Source organism: Oreochromis niloticus, linkage group LG22 (genome assembly GCF_001858045.2).
Source record: "Oreochromis niloticus isolate F11D_XX linkage group LG22, O_niloticus_UMD_NMBU, whole genome shotgun sequence".
Classification (NCBI taxonomy): domain Eukaryota; kingdom Metazoa; phylum Chordata; class Actinopteri; order Cichliformes; family Cichlidae; genus Oreochromis; species Oreochromis niloticus.
In genome coordinates this window covers 19,469,366-19,489,184 of record NC_031985.2, presented here as the reverse complement: position 1 = coordinate 19,489,184, position 19,819 = coordinate 19,469,366, and the positions used below count along the sequence as shown (strand labels likewise).

The 19,819-nt window shown below is 39.7% G+C and overlaps 1 protein-coding gene across 4 annotated transcripts in view; it reads right to left on the bottom strand.

Moving 5' to 3' along the window:
• LOC100691448 (teashirt homolog 1) overlaps positions 1 to 19,819 on the bottom strand; it is a 171,802-nt gene that overhangs the window by 67,847 nt on the left and 84,136 nt on the right. For 2 of the 4 annotated variants that reach the window (XM_025902152.1, XM_025902149.1), the window contains one exon: positions 5,792 to 5,973. The gene's annotated coding sequence lies outside the window, so the exon portion shown is untranslated. Of the gene's footprint in view, positions 1 to 5,791; positions 5,974 to 13,696; positions 13,847 to 14,449; positions 14,557 to 19,819 lie in introns of those variants that run through there. The other 2 variants (XM_025902150.1, XM_025902151.1) reach the window with 2 other exon arrangements.

Sequence of the window (19,819 nt, the reverse complement as noted above, 5' to 3'; positions counted from 1 at the left end):
TTTTTCTGCTAAGAGAAATGGCAGTGAATGTAATGCCTGCATGACCTCACAAACTGAGCTAATCAATGTGTTGACCAAACCCAGCTACGAGCAGGAACATCACAGCTTGGCTACTACCAGACCATAAGATTGCAGATCCAAGGGGTGAATCTATGCTTTGAGGGAGGAGTGGAAATCCATATAATTACTGGATTGTATGCTATAGCTAAAGCATGTCACACTGTGCTACTTTATTTATCCACGTAAAAAAAAAATCTCACCGAGATTAAAAGTCTCTCCTTCAAGAGAGACCTGACTAACTGGATAAAGGATATTTTATCTGGCTGGCTGCTGGATAAAGAAAATGAATCTCCTGAATGTATCAGCCCACATCGCTGTTTCCCACTTGATATATGGTCATATTCACACAAAAAGAACACGCCTAAAAATTCGAAGCCCTTTGCCATTTTTTTTTTCTTGATCACATAATTTGGGCCTACAATTTGGGCCTACAAAAGGCTGGGAGAAACACTTATGCGGTAACTTATCACCCTCAACGAAGGGTGATCTTAAGCATTTTTGGCTCAGTCAGTCAAGACAATCACTGTCCAGCCGGGCCCGTCCCGCTCCATCTTGCCTGGCAGACACATAAAGGCAGCCATCTTAAATCACGTCTCACGGCGCACATCTAATGACTACTGAGCCCCTGCATATTTCAACATTAATTCATTAGAGGCGGGGATTGGGGGAGAGGGAGGGAGAGGGGGGTGGAATCAGCAGCAGCAGGGAGAATCCTCGGCGCACTCTGATTAAGGCCGTTATGTTTTATAGAAGCCATTTTTCAATGCCTCCTCTGACAGCACTTGAGGTTATTAAATTGTGGGCTTCAACGAAGGAGTGAGAGAGGGAAGGAGTAAGTGGGAAGGAGAAGGAGGAGAGCGAGAGAGGGAGAGAGATCATGGGAGGAAGAAAAGGGGGAAAGACAGATGGAGGCTGGAGAGAGAGAGAAAGAACGATTAACAATAGCACGGAGACAGGTTGCCAGGTCTCCTTTGGCTGCTGATAAAGTGAACTTCTCGTGATTTGTTTGTGTGTTACCTGTGCTTTCTGGGGTTATCTATATCTCATAGCGACTAGATTACTGAGTGTGTGTTGTACTGTACATAGAACGTGGCTATTTTCTCTCTGTCAGATGTGATACAGGGATTGGGTGAAGATAAGCTACATATGGAGGAAGCTGTTATGTCCACTGAATGACCTTGAAACAGCTCTCAGTGGAGTCTATGATATGTTTCCATACTTTAGTTTTTTTGCTTTGAGTCAATAATGTAGATGTACATATACTCACCTTATCAGTTATATTTAGCAGGTGCTGGGTTGGACTCTGCCTTCAGAAGTGCTTTAATTCTTCGTGGCATAGATTCAACAAGGTATCTTAAATATTCCTCAGAGATTTTGGTCCATGTTGACATGATAGCATCAGCCAGTTGATACAGATTCCTTGGATGCACATCCATGATGTGAATCCCCCGTTTCACCACATCGCAAAGGAGCTCCATTGGATTGAGATCTGGTAACCGTGGAGACCATTTGAGTACAGGGAACTCAGTGACATGTTCATGGAACCAGTTTGAGATGATTTAATAATAATAATAATGTATACTTTATTGATTCCCGCGGGGAAACTGCTCTCTGCATTCAAGTAGCTGTTCAGGGGAATCGAACCCCCGACCTTGCGATCATGGGGCCACCACTCTACCTACTGAGCTATCCCTGCCCTAATGATGTGCCAATGATGCGTTATCGAGCCATCAGAAGATCGGTCTAAAAAAGCATGGTCATGGTCAGCAACAATATTCAACTAGGCCATGGCATTTAAACAATGCTTGGTTGTTTCAAAGAAGCTCAAAGAGTGCCATGAAAACACCCCCACATGTCACAAAAGCAGCAGCTCCATGCTTGCTTGTTCTTTACACCAAATTCTGACGCTACCATCTGAAAGTCACAGCAGAAACAGACTCATTGAACCAGGCGATGTTTTTCAAATCTTCTGCTGTTGCAAATTGTTTCCAATTCTTAGCTGACATGAGTGGCACCCAGTGTGGTCTTCTGCTGCTGAAGCCCGTATGGATCGAAGTGTTGTACATTCAGAGATGCTCTTCTGCATACTGTGGTTGTAACAAGTAGTTATTTGAGATACTGTTGTCTTCCTATCAGCTGAAAGCAGTTATTTCCTCATTCTAAGCAGGTTGCCTTGACCTTTTTTTACATACCTAAATGCATCGAGGTGCTGCCATGTGATCGGCTAAGTAGATATCTCTGTTAACCAGCAGCTGAAGGACAGTGATATACATGATTTTTTAATGTAAATACAGCATTCTGCATCAGTGGGTACACCATTGCTGGAGAAGAACAATCTAAGGAGCTTGTCATTTGTTTTACACGTCACACTTTAGCTAACAGAATTTGTTCCGCCACCCAAAGTTTAAGATAATCAAGGAAGGCTGTAGGCGAAAATACTGCTGTGGGAAAACTGACAAACAAATGGTGCTTTTATTTAATTACCCAAAAAACGCCATAGCAAAACAAAAAACAATGGAGCAGTAGAATATTATCTCTGTTAGATTTCTACATTCAAGCTAGCAAAGACTTTTTTTGTGCGACCTCTTCTTCCCACACGCCCTCCCCTTGCTCAAATTAATAGGCAGTTGCAGTTCCTCATCAGCCAGTATCTCCTTCAGTTTTTCCAAATAGCTGCTCAGTGCCAGGGTTGTCAAGAAATTGAGTCATCACATCCTGGCAGCTGCTGCTTTCCTCTCGCACACTCGCTTATACAAAGGACATGTATGAATGTATTACATAAGCACTGATATAAAACAAGATGTACAGGGATATAAAGTACGTCATTTTTATAGTATGATAAACAAATTGTCCTTTCTGGATGTTAGCAGTTTATTTTTAGTGATAATGGAACAGTGTTGTAGAAACAGACCCAGAGACAAAGCACATCATTAGACACAAAGTCTAATGAAGACATAGACATCTGCTCAGAAGAGCCCACAAAGTTCCTCCTGAAAATTAAACGAGTAGCTTATGACTCACTCTATCATTTATGCCCTTCAAATGTTGAAAGTTAAGGTAAATTTGATGTGAATTCTCGATTAAAATGTCTCTAAATCCTCTTCAAACTACCTCCACACATCAATGCAATGGCATTTATTTGTGCTCTGCTCACTCTTAACTTACCAGACAATAATAATCCCTTATATCCCTTTTCTCCCTTTTTTTTGTAAAAAAAAATGTATTGGAGAGTTGAGAAAGATTATTGTTTATATATTAAAAGAAAAATCCCCCAATTCACTTCACTCAGTCTTTATGCACATAGTGTTCTGTGAGTACAGGAGCACAAACAGCAAGTGTGCTTGTTTAAATCTTTATTGTCCCTGTGCGCATTATTGTACAACTCTGGGACTGTGCAGTAAAAAGACAGCGGTACTCTATGCAGTCACTCTCATAAGTAGAGCCGTATAAACGCTTACAATGACACACATACGCACAGCGGCACCATGTTACAGTACTATGTCCTTATCCCTGCTTTATCCCTGTCATCTGTGACAGTTAAACAATGTATCTGCTTGGGGCCCACCAGCAAGGATATAAATGGTTTCATTCCCAAAACACAGTGGCTGTGAATTGTAAAGGGAGCAAATGGTCCAATATGATCTCGAAATGAAAGTGCACTCACTCAGAAGCGTTTCATTACACCGCTAAAATCGAACTCAACAACTCCATCACTTCTAATTCTTAAAAGTTAGTATCACTGTAAAATAAATGGGCTAGTGTTCCATTACTATAGCACTTAATCTGAAATCTTATTATGAAATCTGGCTAGAAAGCAGGGTGACACTTAAAGTTGGTCTTTTTTTGATTTCGATCCCTGTAAATGAGGACAGTGTAGTAAGAGAGACGGATATGAGTTTAGTGAGAAGGCTGAAGAGGATGAGGACAGTCAGGAAGGTAGGAAGTGTTATATGGTGCAATTAGAGGGAAGACGATTTAAGACGCGGCGTGAAGAAGCTGACAGAGATTATATTCAGATTTCTGACTTCTCATAAAATAGATGCGTTACAAGCCGATTTGATAAAATTAAAAAACAGTGAGAATAAACACAGACAGAGCTGTATACTGTACATCAGCGTCCAGTAAAGCACAAAAGATTAAAAACTCATCAAAAACAGTGGGCTGGAAAGTGAGGAGGCTGAGGGAAGAATGAATGAGACCACCTAATGAGATTGAATGTTTGTACAGCTGGGAGGCAGAGAGGATAGCGAGAGTAGAAGAGAGGGGGGAAATAAAAGGCAATACAGAGTGTCAGGGAAAGAAAAAGGCTCTTACAGGCTAAATGACGCCTGATTCCCTGGATATTTGGGCTCCCTCTGGGGAACATATAGTTGTTGCCTGGCACTGACAATTTCAGAGGCTTCAGAAGGAAACAAAAAAAGACACTGAATAAGGTAGATGAACATACAGGCTTTTCTCAGTGGTGCAGACTGAGTGACAGCCCTAAAAACCATCATTCAAGCACGATCCCATCAAAATCACCATTTTCAGTTTGCAGGCTGCTGATGCAGAAAGCAAACTGTTGCAGTCCTGAAATATATTAAATTCGCAAATATTCACATGGAAAAAAAAAAAAAGTTTCTCAACACAGAGAAATATCGGTCCAACTCAAAAAACCAACGCCAGGCACCCAAAAGCAGCAGAACAGGCAAAAATTGTTGGACAGGACCAATTTGAACACATGTAAGCTTTTAATAAACGACAATGCCAGATTTTCAACGGAGATAGCCAAAATTTATAAAGGACAGAATTTCAAATCTATCTTCAGTTTGGTGTTTGCCAGAAAGCCTGGTTGGAAATCTGCCTGTCACAATCCTGCTGGAATTGTCATCTGAAGTAAGAAAACAAATAAAAAAACCAATATGTAGTACCTACTGTGCAGATTTTACTTCAGATTTCAGCAAATGAAAAGATGGAACGTGAAACTGGAGCTCTTTTTTTTTTTTTTTTTTTTGCAAAAGGCACAAACATCTAACATCTTCAAGTGATGTATTTCCAAGACACATTGGTGGCGATGAGGATCAAAAGAAAGAGTCGAACCGAGTGACATACACGTGCAGCATAATAAAAATTCATTGAATCTACTCCACAGGCCGAAATGGATGGTGGCAGCAAGGCCATATTGCATCTGTGCAGATGGGGTCAGGGGTCATGTAAAGTTGTTTGAGAAGGCACTGCGCTTTCATGCATCATGTAGCAGATAAAGATTTTGGGGGCTGAGAGCGAGCCAGTGGAGGGTGGGGCCGGCTCACTGCAAACAACAGCAAACACTCTGCTTCCCTGAATTCACTACCTGCCTGTGTTTATGATCAGGTTTCAGTAAATTAAGAGTTTGATAGATTTCATTTTTTAAAATAGGAATTTTTGTTATTTTATCACTATTGTGAGAATTTCATATGCAGCATTAATTCGCCCGCTTGTGAAAAGAGCTTTAGCAAACAAGGCGGGACCCCAAATCTTCAGCATTAGGAATCATGTTATATAATTTAATCAGCCTTTTTTTAAAGGATATGATATAATATTATATTTTATTTTAGCCATGGTAGCACTATAACTCTATTTAAATTCAGTGTTTGCCTTCCAGTCACTTGGCTCTCCTGGACCAGACTGAAATATCTATTAAAAGTGCTTTATATGAAAGTAGTGTATGGAAATATGACCAAGACTTGTTGAGGTCCTGGGTATCATTCACCTGTCTCTCCTCTCGTGGATGAACTCCAACTTCACTGTTTCCTTCAGCTCTGTAGTCTCTGTGAGCTCAGCAGTGGTACACAACCCAGCTGTCCATGTGCAGGTTCTGGTTGTAGGTGCTGTAGGGGGATCCTCCAGCTGTAGCCTGAGATGGTGAAGCTGAGTTCTAACCATGGGTAGAACCTGAGATAGGATAGAGAAACTAGTTAGCCACTGGTTTTAGCTAGTGGATCAGTCGTTATTCACAAATACAAAAAAACAACAACTGTATTTCTATTTGATGGTTTCCCTGGGCATTCACGGTGCCCAGGGAATGAACCCCATTCGGTACATCTATGTTCCCCAAATGACTTCAAATAATTACAGTGAAAGCATTAATCACATTTTCACTTTGTCCAGCACTTTGGTTTTTTGTACATACTGTCAAAATTAAGTACTTTGTACAGCCTCTTAAACCTTGACAGTAAAAAAGATATATACAGTAAAATAAATACTATAACTGCTGAATAAAAAGCATATTGTTGTTCCAGACAAAGCTCCACTGATGCTTTGATGCAAAGCTTCTGAAAGGCTTGAATATAGAAATACAAAAAATGGTAGTGGTGTATATATTGACCAATTAAAGGACACGAATAATGTTTAATTAAACTACAACTTCCATATACCTGTAATATATAAATATCACATCAATATATGTTTATATTTTGACCAAAGCTGTTCAGGGTATCTGTGAAAGAAAACTATGCCACTGCTTTTTACTATTTTGAGAACGAAGTAAGGTGGAACCACTGGCATCTCAAGCTGCAAAGCCATTCGTTTGACTTCCTCACTTTTTATTCAAATGGCCCTGACCTATTTGTTGTTTGATGCCAGCCCTCATTTCATATGATCAACCAACAAGCCGAGAGCGATTGTTCCAGCACAAATGGCATGGACTTGACATGGGCCCAAAAGCGTTCATATACCTCTCTGGCCTGAGGCCACAGTTTGTCATAACACAGGGAATTATGTATTATGCCTGCGCCTGGTGATGACATCACAATAGCAGGATGAAATATAAGCTCTGATATGGCCAGCTGATTGTGGAGAGCTGCGAGGGCTTTCATTAAAAACAGCATATCGCTCATAAAAAGATTAGAGCTGGACAGCTGTTTCCTGATAGTATGAGACTTCTGTAGTGGCTTCATCATAAGCAGGCACACCTGAAAAATATAAAATGCTCCAACGCTGTGTGCACTATGTTGTTCTGCTGTGCAAACAAACAACAGTATAGACTGAGTAAGACGGAACATTTTTGAAATATCAATTATTCCTTTAAGAAATATTTACCAGCACTGTCATGCTTGAAAATTACAGTATTAAATACACAGAGTTCTGCCATTTAATAAGGATGTAAAACATAATCAGTCAGTGCTACATTTATCTAAGTACTGAATGCCAAATTTATGTTCTATATGCATTTAGTCTTATAAATTTAGGGGCCAACATTAAACCTTTTATTGGTTAATATTGTTTTGACAAGACTTAGCATACAAAAAAGACTATCATATGCATTTCACTGAATATAAATATGATAATTATGTCATGTTATGAAAAAATTAAAGTTTCTGATTCTATAATGGCTAAATATTATACTTCATATCTATATGAAATACTGAAAAGGGCTTAAGTTGACACATAATATTTAAACTTTGGTATCATCACTGTAATTTAAATGTATCCACTTGGTCAGCTATATCATAATTAAACCAGCCGTGTGATGGACAGTGGTCTGTCTACAGTGTGCCCGCCTCTCACACTCTGACAGCTGGTCATCGACACATCCTGCCAGCACCCAGAGGTGGGTAAGTGGTTGACTCTTATATACTTGGAATATTTTCTTAAAGCAACCCAAAACACACATAAATGAATGTGGGTGTGGAATACACATGTGCAAGTCCCACACATGCAAGGTTGCCCACCACTGCTTTGAATAGAGTATTTAGCAATAACGCATTTTTATGTTTTGTGTTCTGAGTGCCAAATAATATTAATGAATATTGATCACTATAGATCTCTGAAGCATTATTTGAGGATTAATCATCCCCTTATTAAAGTCAGACAGGCTATTTATGCATTCTGAATAGATCAGTGGTACCAAATTTGATACTGAAACTTATTATAAGGGATTTTTGGGGGGCCTAGAATTCCTGGGCTAAGATAAAGTTCAAATTTGACCCAGAATATTTCCCACTATTATTTATATTTAGCCAGAAGCTAAATATGAATAGAAAATAGAAGAAAAGAGACGGACGAATGTTTGTCCCATACTTGCTTTTAACGTGGTTCTCTTTTTGCCACTGCTTAATTCTGTACAACCTCCACGGTGAGCCGTACATAATAGAACAAATATGTTATGTGGCAATGCAGCAGACAAACAAGAGGAAAACAGCGAACGCTGATTGTTTAAGAATAAGGGAGGTGTACAGGTGCCATTTCTAATTTGGTGGAAGAAGTCGTAGGAGGACGGCCTTGAGGAGCACAAAGCAGCTGGAATCAGCCTCATAAACTCACACTACATCAAAGGCTTTTCTGCTTGTTTCATCAAAGGTGTCTTCGTTGCTTGGCTCTCACTGTCTGCGAGCACACTGAGTGTGTCACTCTTGGTATGAGTTTCAGGAAATCTTGGCATGAAAGAAAAATTTACTCTTGCATCTCAGAAAAATGATATTCCTCTAACACAACAATGTTTACATAAGGAAATGAAAAATGAAAGAAGGCAGTCACATACTCATCCACGCTCCTGTGTTTTATTTTTCTTATGGATAAAGAAGAAATATCTCTGACTTTGTCAGGGGGAATGTAGTGGAATATGACATTTAAACATGAATGTGAGCAGTCAGTTCAGTCTCTGACAGGTGTGTTAGACATGAATGTAAATCACCTTCACATATGTTTTCCTTCCACACAGCTCATAGTGTAACAGTGTATGCAATAACAGGGTAACAAAAAGTACGCAGTGCGATAACAGCATCGCAGACACCGACTCAGATGAGCCCTGGTGAAGGTAAAGTACATTCTGGAGACAAAAATAAATCAGCTGGTTTCATCACAATGATCAAAACACTGTCCAGTTTAAAGTATGTCACAGTCAGCCCAGCATTTTGAGTGGCTAAAGCACAACAGACATCTCAACCAAATATATTATATGCAAGCTTTGTTTCACCATTTTCACACATGAACTCTGGATAATGTCAGGACAATCAGCCATTGTCTGAAATTAGCCTTTGTAACATACTGCAAACAATAGGGAGTAGTCTGCTTCAGTCATACTGCTGAAAATAATCAGTTTTGTGTACATATGGGTAGAGCATGCAACAGGCAGGACATTTATTTCAGTTAATTCTAATTCTAATTCAACATGCTAGAATTGATCAACTTGTAAATATGCTGTACTGCATGTACGATTTTTCAGAGTGAGCTCTATCTCGTGATAATTTCTTATTCCAAGTGTGTACACAACAAATCTACTGCACAAAGAAGGTGTTAATAGATGCATAAACTTCCTGTTTTTAGGTAAACACTGACTATTAACACTTCAATCAGCGTTTGTAACCTTTTTGTCCTAGCAGGTTTGGGCATCAAACAACCACAATTACAAAGATAAACTGAGGAAAAAGCGGTGGAAGAGAAGAATAAATTGCCTGTGCAGATAGTAGGAGACTGACCAGAACTGAGAACAATGATAAGGCATACAAAGTCAGAAGCCAGAGATGTGGCCATTACAGGTGTGCTCATCAGTGAGGGTAGCACATGTCGAATAGAGAAAAGAAAGTTGCCTCTGGAAGACAATGGCTTTGGACAGGCACACAATAGCTTCATTAGAGGGTTCACATTATCAGGTCATGGGAGATAAAGGGGAAATATCAGAGCAGACACATTCGAATGATGCCCGCCGCCAAAGCCTGCCAACTTGGCGCGTGTGAGCCTCAGCTGTGACGAAGGCTGATTTTTTTGTTTGTAATTTGATGCTCCTGAAGTTGGCAGTGATGGGGAAATGGTCAAATAAGTAGAGTGTGAGGGGAGAAAAGGGGAGCATATTAATGGTTACTCTATGGCGTTGTTACATTCCATCGTAATACCATCCTCCTTCATTGTCCTTTTATCAACTTCCTCTCACAGCCCTGATGGAAGGTTACAGGTTGTAAACAGCATAGCTGAAAACAGACTGGTTTGCGAAAGGGACAAAAGTTGCATTAACAAAACCAATTTCCCAGAACAAACAACCTTTTTTTTATGTAATTTAGGAGAAATTTTATCTCTCTGATGAGTCCAAGTGCCATGTTTTACCCATAAGCGACAAAAAAAGACAAACAGCGAAGGATTACCAGCTGTCAATGCCTTAGAAAATAATTAGACCAGGTGGAAACCCGCAAACATCACCATTAGCAGCCAACATGAACCTTTTCTGTATTTGCACTAAACGCTAGCTATCGATCCCACAGATCAATCACTGCTGCTGGTGACCAGGCTCTTTGTCAGACTTGTTCACCAGTATCAAGGGAGCTGTCATACAACGCTTACAATCAATTAACAAAATAAGCCTCTTGACCCCCAGGAAGCGCTCTGCAAGCAGTGTGAAGGAAAGCAATCTGACCCCTGCGGAGGCGATGAGAGAGGAAACATCTCCAAAGATTGTCGCTTTTATTTTGTAGAAACCTGCGAGGGAGTAAAAAGAGTGGAAACATGACAGAGTGTGAAAAGATTTCCCGGCTCTGCTGCAAAAGAGTAGGTATGCAAAGCATGTCACCTCAAAATATATCGCCGTTATCTCTTACAGATCACTTCTCAAGGGAAAGATTTTACTACCTCGTAAACAATTTGCAGCAACTACACTTTGTCTTCTATTAGTATGATATGTTAAGTGCAACCTATGGGCATCATGACCAATGATGGACAACTCTCAGCCAGTTTTTGTGCATTAGTAGCTCAGCAATGCTACCACTTTAGCCCTTTCAGCACTTACTAATCAAAGGACAAAAAGATACTTTAGTAGTGAAATTCTTAAGATTGCTTTGAACTGATTTGTATGTCTAACCCAGGAACATTAAATCAAGCAAGGCTAACGTATTAATGTTACTGCTACATTGCACTGGAAATTTAGTTTGCCAGGTTCTGAAGGTGACACCGTTAAGCAGATAAAACACCCCAACTGTGAATTCAGGCCAGTGGAGATACATCAGTGAAGTGTCCCCTAAACTCTGCCCAAGAATATCCCTAATTCCCCTGCTCACCTGCATTTCCACATTCTGACTTTTTCTCTTACAGGTTTTCGCTTCTTCTATATACTATATATGTCTGCATACAGTATCCTTCAGAGCACGCACACACACTCACAGGTGCCTTTCCCCTGAGCAGGAAACAGCCTACAAGGTTGCAGCCCCTCCATGGATGTGCCCATGTCATGGACAAAACGTATTCTAATTTCAGCCAAGTTCGCTGTCACCTGTGTGGTGGTAATAAATCTTGTCTGGTGACAAAAATAGATGCCCATTTTAAGTAGAAATTGACATTAAACAAAATCAGTAGATGAAGAAAGAATATCTTTTCTAAAAAAGAATAGTGTGAGATGTTGAAAATTAGAATTAAGCAAATCAGGATCATAAGAAAAGGTGTGCCACAAGTCGTTAAGGAGACAACAGTGCCTTTTAGGTTTGATGATTTTAACAGTGCCAGAGGTGGCTGCAGGTGGCAGGAATTTGCACAAAGTCTCTGCGCCAATGGCCTTAGAAAATCAGGCTCAATAAAAATAAACTGAGGCACGAGCGGTCTCCTGTGAATTAACGGTCCTGAGATTGTCGGCAAAGTTTGACACATTACTTTCCAAACCGGTAATCTGCGATCCAGCAGGTCACGCCGCAGCTCTAAATCAGCTTTCACCTCAAACTGAGATCACACTTAAAGTCTCAACTCTGCAACATTTCTTTGTTTGGAGCTTTGTTATCATTCATGTGTATCCTTATTGGAGGTCATGTGCAACGGATAGCAGCGTTTTAGTGTGATAACAATGCATGAATGGAGTATGACAGTCCCATCTTCAAACTTTGCGAGATGCTCTCCATGCAAATGAGCCTTTAGCAGGAGTCATGTGTTATTTCAACTCCAAGTTTTCAAGACAAATCTAGTGCTTGTTTTACACCACGTTTCACTTGGATAAAAAAGTGTGTTTAGCAGATATTCCTAGTGTGTTTCATCATCAAGACTCCTTGTTGGGGTTTCTTCTTACCTCTTACCATTTCTACTGGACTTTTAACTATTCATCATTCACTCATTATACTGTATTTTATTCTGCATCATCTGTAATTTTTGCCAACCCTGCCTCTGTGGTCTGAGCCCAATCCCAAATTTTTACAGCTGGTAAAATATAAACAATTTGTCCATTAAAAGGAAATCCTGGAAGGAAAACGCTCCTTTATTGATTGATTTATTATTTATGATTATACCTCAGTGGTCCTAACAGTTGAGTTGCCAGACTGTATGACACATTTATATACATGTGGAGGAAATTCTGAACTTATTCAAGGCCAACATGTTATCTCAGTCCTTTGGCTTCTTTTAATTGATCTTCAACTGACATGTTATGTTGTCTCGTTTATAGTTTCTGATAACGATCTGATAGTAAAGTCCTTATTTCAGGCTTTTCATGGAATTGATTTTTATGCATTTGAAATGATGCCTTTACATTTTTACCTGATATGCAGACGAGTATCCAACAAACATGTTTGTCTTGTCCCGGTGTTGCTTTGAACTCCGAAGCCATCTTTTTGCCCTTTCACTAACACAGGTGCTCTCGCGTTGACTGAGTTATTACACCGCGCGCTACTTAGGAGGCGTGTGTGAAACAGCTACAAGTCAGTCTTAAGTGAAACCCCTCGAATGGTTCAATCAGTCGAGTTTATCATTCAGACAGCCTAATGCAGCAAGCCTTTCGCCATTTACTGTATTTGTCATCTGTGATATTCATCTGGTTATAAATGGAGCTGTCATGATAATGCTATGAAGGATCACGCTAACCCCCACTTACCAATCTCTTCGTCAAATCCCAAAGGGTGGAGCTTTGATTACTCCAGCAATTAGCGATGTCAGCCTCCTCTATGAATTAAGTATTCAGGTTTGTGTTTTCAAACCAATTAGCCTACTCTCTTGCTATGACTTGTTGATTAATTATAGATATTTAGTTAGGAAAGGAGACATTAATTATTAATCAAAATTGAATTATGTGGCATAATTAACCACAAAACTTTTCTATTTTTTTCCCACCACCCATCTCCATATGTTTTTATTTATATAATCTCAGACTGTTTGTGACGCGTGACAAAACTGAAAAGGCTATGTGACCTTGGCTTATGTGAAAAGGCGCTGAAAGCATTAACAAGGTGCTAATAGCTTTTGTGGGAGTGTTTGCTGTACTGTCAGCAAGTTGCTGTAAGTGCTCAGCGTTAACGCTCACTTTCAAATCCAAAATCAATGGGCTCTTAGAAACCTGTTGTACTGATGCACTGGAAGACTCTATTCATCACCCGTTTATGGCTACATGCTATGAAGTGAGGTAATGGCATTTATGGGTATTTACAGGTGACATGTTGAGTCCTTAAATGTTATTTATTGTGTCTGTCACTCTGCTGCTATTGTAGCCCGTGTCCTTGCGCAGATGATATAACAGATATCTGCTCATATTGAAGTAAAGGTGTAATTTATTGCAAGGTCATCAGGGTCACTGCTGTGCTTTACTAGCAAACAACAGAATGTATCACAACCTTTTGTTGGAACAACAGGCCAGAGTTACTTCACCATGTAATTAGCACTGACTGACAGGCTATTAAATATGAAGTTTGTGACTGAAATGCTGAGAAATATTGATGTTGACCTGTTTGTTGCCGGGCAGATTCGCTGTTGTTGTCTTCATCACGCAATACCGGGAATGATCAACTCTGAACAAAGGGCTCCTTCGGTTGGTGTAACGTGACCTGCAAGTCTTTGTCAAATCTGATGCCGTATGGAACGGTATGGCAGCCAGCTGGTAAAACAAGTGTGAAACAAGGCTTACACATTTCTTTTGCATCTGCGAAAAATAACTGCACCGGTAACTGCACTTTTAGCAGATTTCCAACTTTGTGATTGATGTAGTTGGTGTAGTTCCACACCATCAGCATAACGCTGTAAGGAGAACATAAGGAAGAAAGACTGTGGCATTAGTTGCAGTTTTGCTCAATTTCTGTGTGTATTGATGCATTTCATAGCACATTTCAGTAACCAAAGAGACTGTGATGAGATAAGGAGATTACTGCACTTATCATAATCACCACTGAACGCCTCTGAATTTGCATGAACATACAGTTTATTGCTTTGGGATAAGGCTTACAATAGCAGCAGCATATTTGTTCATAACCACAGGTAAATCTGAATGACAGCTGTAAAATGTAGCAGCTAATGGAATGCTAAATTCACTCACAATGCCTCAGGAAATGCAGATTCACCAAGCTTCTTTAGTTAATAAATTAAATGGATATCTGATAAAGCTTAGAGCACATGCACAAAAAAACAACATTAAAGCACCTACATTCTAGACCAAAAGGAACAAAGCGATCGCAGTTAATATGGATGTACTACATTTACATACACACACAGTCCTGTGATAGAGACTGTTGGCCTGTCCAGGGTGAAGACCTTGAGACCATGAATTGGATAAGCAGATGAAAATGGATGGATGGACATACTGAAGATTACCTACAGAAATGGAGAAGAAAGGTTATTTTAGTGATTTTGATTGTGACGTGGCTGTTGGGGACAGACAGAGTGGTCTGAGTATTTCCCAAACTGCTGATCTACTGGGATTTTCTCTCATAACCATCTCAAGGATTTACAGAGGATGCTGTATAAAGTTCCTACTGGAACATTCAGGAGTTGGAAACAGAATTGGGCATAAACAACATGATAACATGGGTCCATCATGCCTTGCATCAGTGGTTCAAGTTGCTGGTGGTGGTGTAATGGTGTAGTTGTTGTTCCTACCTCTTGTTGCTGACCATTTTCATCCTGTTCATGACCACAGTGTGCCCATCTTATGATTAGGGATGGGTATCGTTAAGGTTTTATGCGATACCGGTGCCAAACCGGTACTTTTGAAACGGTGCCGCTGCTTAAACGGTGCTTGAACCGGTGCTTAAAGAATGGAGAACACAAACTTTGTCCAAAAACCTCTCATGTTTAGCTGTTTTTTTGTAAAAAGATAACAATGTTAGCCTTTTCTGCAGCTATGGGGCATATATGGTCTCACTCTTGGCTGGAAGCAGTGCTTAAACAATGGAAAAAACACAAACTTTGTCCAAAAACCTCTCATGTTCAGCTGTTTTTTTTGTAAAAAGATAACAATGTTAGCCTTTTCTGCAGCTATAGGGCATATATGGTATCACTCTTGGCTGGAAGCAGTGCTTAAACAATGGAAAAAACACAAACTTTGTCCAAAAACCTCTCATTTTTAACTGTTTTCCACTTTTTCTTTGGTCATTTTAGCCTTTTTGGCCAGGGTGAAGGGAGTATCTGCCATCAAACAAGAAGACAGCCGCATGTAACTACGACGGTGTTTGCTAGTTCACCTTACATGCATTAATTTAATAACGTGGTTAGCCTACTCAACGTAAATTACACACGAACAACATGAAGCTACTCACGCAGAGAAGAACGGCTGCTGCTGCCGTCATCATCCGTCATCATTTCTGCTACACTGGCAGGGCTAGGGGCCAGGACTCTCCTCTTCGGGTTCTTGGGGGATGTTGCTAACTCCGGGTCCGATAACAGGCACCACACCCGCAGTAGATGTGCTGCTCGGTGTGAGGTCTTGCAGCAAGCTATCAAATACGGTGCATTTCTCGGCTTTTAAAAAAACGCTATGCGTTGCCAGGTGTTTCATCAGATTCGAGGAGTTACCTCCTTTGCACAGTATCACCTTAAAGCACTTGTTGCAGGCTGCTGAGTTTGCATCTTTTGCTGTGAAGTACAGCAAGACTTTTGACCGCTTCGCCTTGGGCATTTTTACTCTGTAGCTCTGCTCTAAAAGAACGTACGTACCTGGCCCCGCCTACTATCCTCGGAAAGGTAAAATGATTGGCTAGAATCCAAAGTGTATGACATCTCAGAAAAAAAAAGCACCGAAATAAAGCACTGAAATGTGCGCTGCTTTTCGGTCTGGTTACTACCGTTTATGTCAGAACCGGTGCCATGATACCGGTACCCATCCCTACTTATGATGGTTGATTCCAGCAGAATAACACACTATGTCACAAAGCTCATTAAGAGGAGACCTTTAGTGCACCTTTATGTTCAGTCATGCTCAGCCAATCTGCAGCTGTGATGCTACCAAAACCTCAGCTCGTTTATGAATGTGTGACCAAAAATTAAAGCAGTTTCTGTCTATATAAACTTAGCAGAAAAAGTGAGAACATTTGTGTTTGGTCAGTGATTTCTTTGTTGTAACAGTGCCTCTTGTAATAAATCTTATACTGTTGGAAAGCCTGTTTATTTCCCCCTAAATGGTTCCACATTAGAAAGGAAAATGCATTTGTAGGTCGAGCAGGCAGGTAGGCAGAGTTGAATATATGGGCTGGAGCAATGACAAACTTGACAAATCTGGTCTGGAACTGAAAACTATCCTCCAAGATGACAACGCTCGCCACACAGAGTGGGGTTTCACAGAGACTATCTCCAGTATTTGGGAGTGGAGAGGATGGACTGACCTCAACCACACTGAACATTGTGGGATCAGTTTGCCAGATGACCAACACATCCACATTGGCTGACTTGTGACGAACAGTGTTTAAAGAATGGGATTCCATCCCACAACAGTCTGCGACGAAACTGGTGACAAACATGAGGAGAAGGTTCTCTCTCTCCATATGTGTGTGTGTGTGTGTTGTCAGGCTAGATTACATTGAAATTAAAACTTTTTTTTTTACTATATAACATCAGACAGCTAAATTAACTGACTAGAATTGCCTCCATTACTGCAAATCTTGGTAATGAAAGATATTGCATTTATCCATTCATATCTTTCTGTTTTTATGCATAAAGTAGCTACAAATCACCCACGCTGCCATACTCGCATAAAGCACAATATTTCCTGAAAAGACCAAGTTTTGTCTTTGAAACTGTCTGAGATAGATATACCCTCTCTGTAATGAAAATGTTCGGTCAAGCCAATTAAAGCCAAGCCATTTTGTCTTTGTGTCTTCCCTTCCTCCACAATTAATTAAACATGGTCATAAAAGGAATATTCTCGTGGTCTGAATAGCTGAAACAGGCCTCCAGTGGTCATGCACTAAGGTTGAATTACTATGTTGTCAATGGGGCTATTATGTGAGAATAAGGTTTGAGCTTGTTCCCTTTTACAAAATGTCTTTGTGCGATAAAATTATGAATGCTGCATGAAAATGACTGACTCCAGTGAATGTTACAAGATGTGGATATGAATAGTACTGAAACCTTTTCAGTGTTTTCCCATTTTATTAATCGGATCTTGCTGCACATTCTAACAGAGATGTGCCTTTTACTCCGTCTCATTCATTAATCACATATTTCTGTTTAACATATTGTTCTCTTATTCTGTTGTATTTTGTTATTACTGGACTGTACAGGTAATATAGCATATTATATTATAGTTTAGTTTTTTAATTGCCACAAGAAAAGGAGGTTAAAATACAAAAATTAATCTCCTACGTCAAATAACAGCATTTACTAATACCATTATTTCTAGATTACTTACGCTGAAATTAGATTTCAACATTCTGAATGTGCCAATAAAATAAGATGAGCTTTGTTATAAACTACATGACAGAATATAACTCTGTAAAGTATTATTGTGATATATCACTTAAACTACTCTGAATGTGAGCAATCTTATCAAAAAATCCTAAACATGCAAAATTAAGTGGTACTGTGTGCGTGTGTGAATCCAAAATTTGGGATCTACAACAAAACTAGATGGAAACTCTGAACTTTTTAGGTGCCACCTTTTTAGTATAGCTCATTGTTTAACACTATGACATGGGTTTAACAAATGGCAAGCCCACATGAGATTTCAAGATACCTCAGTAATGCATTTTTCATGATTGAGGATATAAGAAGTGTCCTTGAATGTGGATGTGTCACACTAAGGGCTGAGTTAGTCATCCCGCCCAATGAGCCAGAGCATCTACTGATGGATCGGTGATATTTTTGGCTTTTGTCACAAAGCCTGTCTTTTGAAATTGTACCCATCTTTAATTTAAACATCTGACACAACTCATATAACCTACAGTGGTACTTAGTTATAATAGTAATAACATAATGCTTTGAGATGAAGTAGAAACATTAAACAAAAAAGAATGCATTCATCTTATGTAGGAACCCGAGTCCCATTGTTAAGCTTTTGATGCCTTTTGCATTTCTAGATAGAGCAGTGCAGACGCTAACTTATCACCTTTTAATTTTAATAATAAGCATCAGGTGCCCTACGTGGACAGCAGTGCAGACCTCCTAGTTTCACCACAGGGCTACTTATTATTATTAACATCATTTGTCTCGATCTCTTGCTGGTTCAACAGACACTGTGAGGATGACATGTTAATAAATGACCCTGGGTACCTCTTTGGCATAGGTCTGTTCCTCACCTGCCCCTTCAGCCTCATCAGCAATACACATGCACACGTGCATAGACAGTAGACTCACAAACATTCAATCCCCAACGGGGACAGGAGGTGGTGATTTGTTTTCCTGAAGGTCCCTACTCTGTCTATTGTTGTTTGTAGTGAAGGGGACAAATTCAATTCATTCTTATGACAAGAACGCTGTGATACACAAGGATAAAGAGAGGAAAGGGGGGGTAAAAAGGAGATAGGAGGGGCAAAGGTAGGAAGATGTGACTGTCCAGGTGGAAACAAAAAAAGAAAATGAGGAAAAACACAAGTATTTCCAGCAAAACAAAGTAGAGCACAATAGCTGAGCAGTTGTACTTGTGAGATGTGATGTGAAAAAATGGTGCATCTGCTTTTTTTCTGCCTTTCTGATTCAAACTTTCAACAATCAATACCACCATTTAGATAAAACTTGATTGTCAACCTCTTCCACAATTTCCGGCAATCGAGCGTAAACTTTACTACTACGACTGACTTCAAAGCACAGAAATGTAAATTTGCCCTGACAATGGTTAAATATAGAACCTTTTCTACTCTAATTGTATAGTTTCTACTACAAACTGTTAAACATTTTCATGAGATTAATTTCTTGTTATTGCTTTTGTCTACAATCTTGCCTCAAAAGGCAGCAGTTGCTGTCAAAGTAATGTTTATATCTGTAGCTAGCACTAGCTAGCTCTGCCAACTGCTAACTAAGCTCTCGAGACCCCAAAAGGTTGATTCTGTTCGTCCGGACGTAGCATTTTCAATGGGAGAAATGTTTTGTCACTCATCCAAGTCCCCTCACAGCTATTGTTCATTCAGTGGGCTGGTTTCAGTTATTGTGCAACTGTACTGTTTATAAGGTTGGCGAAACCAGCAGTCAGCTGAGATCGAAGAAGTCACTTGGATGAGTTATGAAACATTTCTCCCATTGAAAATGCTGTGACCAGATGAATAGACTCAACCTTTTAGGATTTACTTACCTGGATGATTAAGCATGCATCAAGACATAAGCTCTCAAGAATTTGAATCTGTTTCTGAATACGTTGTTTTACACCATAGGCAGAGGACAAATTTCAAAACCATTAAATAGTTGGGGAAACATTCACTTTGTCTGAATAAAGGATGCCAAAAGTTAAAACAAAACAAAACAAAAACTAGAACATCAAATTTTCAGTTACACTTAAAGTAAATGTAAACTGTCAGGGTGGATTTTGGATTGCGCAGCTTGAAGTTTCCTGGACTAGTTTGGATGAGTAATCTTACATTAGAAGACAGATATACAACAAAATATTAAAGGTCTGCCATTGCAGAAAGTAAAAAACTTGGCCCTTGAAGTG